General features: G+C 35.5%; 1 long non-coding RNA gene across 1 annotated transcript; it reads right to left on the reverse strand.

Annotated features, from left to right (window-relative positions):
* Positions 1-534: 534 nt before the first annotated feature.
* LOC140136806 (uncharacterized) lies at positions 535-5,960 on the reverse strand. The gene is made up of 2 exons (XR_011856767.1): positions 4,067-5,960; positions 535-1,038 (listed from the first exon to the last, which is right to left on the reverse strand). It is a non-coding gene; the product is annotated as an uncharacterized lncRNA (long non-coding RNA).
* Between the last annotated feature and the right edge of the window lie 571 nt (positions 5,961-6,531).

The following is a 6,531-nucleotide window of genomic DNA, read 5'->3' on the forward strand; positions in this document are numbered from 1 at the left end:
GGACCACATTCACAGGCGTATAATTGGCACCCAGCAAAAGAAATCTGTGAGAATGCGTATACAAGATCTTTTCACAAGTGATAATTTCCCAAGAGTAAGTGGAATAGTGTGGAACGGGGCTGCTTCTGCTTTTCACACACTTTCTTCAAGAAACAGGTTTTGTTCCACACTATTCCACTTACTCACAGATTTCTTGTGTTGGGTGCAAATTATTGGGCTGTGAATGTGGTCCAGGAAGCTGTTCCATGTCAGTGTATTTTGCTGTTGTGTCAGTTGGACAACTGTTTGGTTACTGACCAGTGTTTAGAGTAGCGTATTGAAGCAATTCGTTGTGCAATTTTGGTTTATTTTTATTGGCAGGATTTTAAGATATGATCTTGTGAAAAATTATAAGTTTCTTTTTGAGCTCAGTTTTACATGTAGATAATAATAACAATTTGGCTAAACGCCTAACGTGTTTAAAAAGTGTTACAGCTAGGGATTTAAAGTGTACTCAAGAAAGACACACAAACAAACAAACAGCTTTGGTCCCAATTTCCATCATTCTTTTTATAAAATTTGTTTATAACAACAACAAAAAAAACATTAAACACACACGACAAAAGGGTATTATGCCATTATTTTCGCTTGCAGTATTCTTCATGATTTTCATTAATTCGAGTGAACTTGTTCGCGAGTTTGCTCATTTCGCCGAGTCTATAATATAATGCACACTGCAAAAACAGTGTTTAGAATTTTAACACTTCAAAATGGAGTCTATAGCTACGCCTCTGTAATATTAACATTCATATTCACATATAAAACTGTAAAAACAGTGTTTAGCGATTAAACACAATTTTGCCACCACTTTGTAAACATGTTTAAAAGCTAAACATCAATTTCTCAACATTGGTCGTCAGTGATGGTGTTTAATTTCTAAACATCTGACATCCATATTCTAAACATAACGTTTCTCTGAACACATTCTTGCCACCACTTTCTAAACACTGTTTTTACAGTGTATCCAAGATGAATTAAGAAAATCACAAAAATATAACCCTATAACTAGGGATGACCATCATAATTTCATGTTGCCCCTTTTGCTACAAAAGATTGTGTTCTGGAAAGAACTCATCAACAGAAGTATTTTGGTGGTTAAATGGTCAAAATCGGTCAAAAACTTTTCGAATTATGAATTTTCAAAGTTTCCCATTCTGACCTGTCATTGGAACGAAATAAATTGACAAAGTCTAAATATAGCAATGTGAGCAAAATTGGTATAAGCATATATTTACCTTTTTATATTTCTTTATTTTAATATATATGCAAACATGAAACAAGCATATTGTGAAAGTATCAAAGGGTTTCTTATGAAATGGCACTTTACTAGTCAATAGCATTAAGTATTTCTTCAAACCGAGGCACTGAAATCATGCTTTTAGAAAACATTTGCCAAAAATCATCCATAATGGCCAAAAGTGGCACAAAATCAAAAGTCCAGGTGAACTTTTTTCCACAACAATATACACTACACATAAGAAAAATACTAATGTACTACAAGGGATTTTCAACATAGGAATCCAAACAATCAAGTACCAACATGCACAGCTTTGTCCTGATATCACTTCTGGGGTTTTAACAAAATGTTTAACCTCTATTGTGATTGGCAGCAGCATAAGGTATCTCTTTGATAGCTGATAATGCCCAGCCATTCAGCAAGTGGCTAATAACTGACCTTGATAGGCTTGAATGAATACTGTCATGTGCTACAAAACCATCACACTCCAGGGCCTGGTCATTCCATATGCCACAGGGAGCACAGTACTTTAACAATGGAGTGAAAGACTCATTATTGATTAGGCGCGTATTTTAAAAGTACAGCTCCTGTGCGTGTATAGCAGCAAGTCAGTGCAGATGGTATAAATATAAGAAAATGTTTAGGGTTGAGATCAGGTGAATAATACAACAAATGAGCATGAAACTTCACATTTATGTTCAGAAAGGTGTCTATTTAACATGATTCGAAAGGTGTTTGGAAATTCCAAAGGGAAGCTGGTGATTTAATTTTTAACTCGAGATCTACTTGTCCGGTTTTTCCTTAGCAATTTGCAAAATTGCTAAGGTCTGTTTCTGTCAAGTTCTTTGTTTCTTTCTTTCTTTCTTTCTTTCTTTCTGTCAATCTTATAATGAGCCACCGTAGCCATATGCTTTGAGTCATGTTGACCATAGTTGGTCATTAGGACCATTGGGTGGGGGGACAAATGAAACATGATCAACTTCAGGTCAAAGGTCATCCACTTCCTGTCAATGGCCAAAAACGTGATTTCACTAAAAATGCTACTTCTTCCACAAATTATACAGCACGATGATGGCACTTGGGTACATGCATCAGCTATACCCAGTGTCTAAAAGTTAATGTTCAGAATTGGGGTCAAAGGTCATTAGGGGATACTTCCGGTATATGACCAAATGCCCTAAAATGCTGCTGCTGTCGCAAATATATATGGTACAACAATGTTACTTGGTCATCAGGACCAATAGCTGGTGGCACAAATGTCACGTGACCAACTCAAGGTCAAAGGTTATGGAAAGGTTATTATGGCCGAAAATGTTATTTCCTGTTATTTTTTACTAAAACTGCTACTCCTTACACAAATTACACAGCAAGATGATGTCATTTGACGCATGCATTAGCCTTGAGGTCAAAGGTCATACGAAGGTCATTATGGCTGATGCTGATTTTCTGTTCTGTTACTAAAAATGCTAAGTCATTCCACAAATTATAATATAGCATGATAACATTACACATTGTATTCATCCATTGGGGTCCAAGGTCATTGGGGTCAAAGGTCATGCAGATATTACTTCCGGTATGTAGAAAAATACCTTAGGAAGTCGCACTCTAATAGCGCATGACCAAAGTTGCACAGAAATATTTACATGAATATTGAATAATTTTTGGTTAACAAAATGATTTCACAACTATGGAAAATAATTATGTAATATAATTAATAATTATAAGGCCAAATAAAAAATTAAACATGTTTCACGTACCCTCTCGCTTCCTTTTTGAGGTTTCTTCAATTATATATTTATTCAATTATAACTTTTCAAAAAATATATCTAGGAAGCAGAAATATTTCTTTAGCCTTGCTAATATACAAGAAACACTTTTGGAAGGTTTTATGAAAATGAGAGGGGCCGGCCTATATCCTCAGAACAAAAATAAAAAGAGGCCTCCTCCTTTTTCCAGGCATTATTGTGTATGCTAAAACAGCTCAAATTATGGGTATTCACACCGATTTTGCCATGAAAATATAAAATAAAAGCCCCTCTTCCTCCTTTTTACAAAAACCCGGACTTGAAACATGTTTTTTATTTTACTTGGCCTAATTATATGATACTACAAACTTCTGTTCTAGTTATACATGTATATTCCAATGAATTACACCAAACTGCTGGACCTTTTGAACTCACATATGCTATAGGTGAGCTAACAAATTACCCTTGCTCCCATTGTCCCTATGGTCAATTTCAAATTACAGTGCATTTCAAAAAAGACATCTCAGTAAAATCAGCATATTATACTACTGCTGGCTGTTTATATGCCTTAATACATGCATGCATGCTAGATAGCTGGGCTAATTAGCCATAGGCCTAGTTAATTAGCTATTGCTAAGGTCGCGTATATGTGTATGCGCAATTAGCTCTAGTTTTTCCTTTTTACAGAGAGTATGATAGAGGTAATAACAACAACTCTGCCAAATTACAGCTCAGTAGGTCAAGGTGTTCACCTGATCTTATTCATCTGAATATTTTGTGCCATTCTGAGCAATTAAGCGCACTGTGGCGATGGACCAATTTTGACTCACACTTACAGAAAAACCAAATAAGTTATGATGCTGTAATTTGCAGGATAGTTACAAAACATAATTGGCATTAACATCTCCAATTTTTACAGAAAAATTATGAAAAATAACAGAATGAGCTCAATTTAGAAATGTCTGTGCAAGCAGTGCACAGTTGAGCTCCCTGCATGGCTATGGGAGTGTTCTAATCAAGTTGATGGTTCATTGGTCATCCCTACTATAACAACAATAACAGCTTATAGTTACACTCTAAATGCAAGTATTAATATACGGATAAAGCTTTCTTAACTCTTCAACACGTTTATAGCTGTGCTTTACACGTAAAAGAATAGGAAGCGTTGCTAACGATTAACACTGTTAAACACCGTAACAGGTGTATTATCCCCAGACACTGAAATGTTACGTCTTCTCTGTATGCTCGACTGACATAGAATGAGTCCTTAGTGACAAACTAGCGCTGAGGCCTGTCCGCGAAACTATCACGTGATTTCACTACGGAAGAGATTTCAGTCGCGGGATAATTGTGTTTTATTCGACAAGCGAATTAAACTGCATTTCAACCAAAAATATTAACACCGTAACATGTTTATACCAGCAACATTAACACGTTATTATACAGCGTTAAACGTGTTGTGTGTTATATGCAACGGCTTTTATTCTTTTACGTGTAATGTACAGATAGTACAGTGTTAAAAACGTGTTATCCGTATATAAACACTCGTGTTTAGAGTATATATATTTATATATATATTTACAGTCATACTAAAACACAAGGCTTGTATTAAAACAAAATAATAAACATAGGATTATGTATTATATGCTATCAACATGATAAACAACGGGACAAACGCTAACATTTCTATATTATTCAAATAGTTAAGAAAAAATACTGATTTATACCTACATATGACACAAGGAAATAAATGAGTTATACAAGATGGATACCCGTACCCGTTGTTAATAATTAACTTTTCATAAAATATACAAATCATAAATCAAGTCAAAACAAACGTTATAATTGGGCCAACATTTCATTAGGTTGGGGCATAGATGCAAGATCAAAATAATACTAAAACTGTATGGTAGGCCTATAGACGAATCCAATTTCACGCATTCCTACACCTCAATGGCAGCCATGGCTGGGTCCCCGTCGGCTCCATCTCACCTAAAATGTGAAATGTTGCGGCCTTCGGAGGGGATTTTAAACTGCATACTATCACCCGTGTTACACGTAGACAAAAGAATGATGACAGTTTACAACACAATACAATCTAACATCGATTTTTAAGCGGCTTTAATCCACCCAATTGGACAGTCACAACACCAGTTTGGTGCTGCGGGGACCCAGTAATGGCCGACTGATTTCTGACCATCGCTTGGCTCGTTGGATTCGTCTATATTACACAGGCTAGTGCTCAAGAAAGAGGACACATATTAATTAACATTTCTATTTAGATTACACTGTTAGAACACATGTTAAAATTTTAACAACAAGTTCAAACTTTTATAAGTGACATTCATTGTTAAAATAATTTGCCTTACACTGTTAACACACGGGTTAACGTTAACTTGTTGGTTAAAGATTTTAACCCGTGTTCTAACAGTGTACACAGGCAAAATATTTTAACAATGAATATCACTTTAAAGGTGGGTGACCTGTTTGACAGCCTCATCCCCGACTTTACCCCATCAAAATGCAGATTTTGGTATCAGGTGAAAGCTCATATTTTCCTCATTAACATTTTGAAATTAGGCGTTCCAATAACTTCCAAATCGGTACATTAACGAAGAAATCGTCAAAAGCTGCCGAATTAGCCTCAAAATAATGTGGTATACCACATTTTTGACTAATTCAGCAGTTTTTGATGATATCTTCGGAAATACACCGATTTGGAACTCCTAATTTCAGTATGTTATTTGAGAAATCTTTCATTTGATATCAATTTATTACATGATCATGATGATTATCATTAATAAAAACACTGTAGACTACCAGTTTTACGCTGTAGGCCTATTAAATGTCAGTAATTCCATGAAGAATTAGTCGCATTTACAATGAACATTTACATGATCTTTTTGCATGAATGGTTGAAAGGGACAACAGTTTTAAGTTATACAAGCCCCCATGTCACAAGGGAAAAAGCGGTAAATCGCACATTATTTCACATTATTTGCACATTATTTGCAGAATCTCTCATCTTTTTTCAGATTATAAGCTTACTTAACAGAAATTGTGGGAAATTTTGGCGAACTTAGCGTTTTTGAGCGATTTTGCTCGTTTTACCGCTTTTTCCCTTGTGTCATGGGGCCTGTATCACCCGCCATACACCAAATTTTTGAAGGGAAAAAAATGCATTGGGGGGGGGTGTTGGGGTCAAAAAAAAAATAAAATGTTTGAAATTGCCCATACTTTCATCCCCTGCAATTTTAAGGCAGTCAATATATAGGATATTGCCCAATTTGAATTCCAAAATGTGGCTTTACCACAGGGTTCAATGGGAGAATTCAAACTTTAAATGGCTTTTTCCGGAATTTCAAGTGCTTTTTTCCTCTGGCGTCAAAAATTAGAATTGATTCCGGATCAAAGTTTCGCAACGAGAACGCGCATATTACTTAGGGCTTTCGAAAGAAGCGGGAAATTTAAATCAAATTTGCTCCACAGGTTCCAAAGTACACAATGTGC

Source organism: Amphiura filiformis, chromosome 17 (assembly GCF_039555335.1).
Source record: "Amphiura filiformis chromosome 17, Afil_fr2py, whole genome shotgun sequence".
In the NCBI taxonomy this organism is placed as follows: domain Eukaryota; kingdom Metazoa; phylum Echinodermata; class Ophiuroidea; order Amphilepidida; family Amphiuridae; genus Amphiura; species Amphiura filiformis.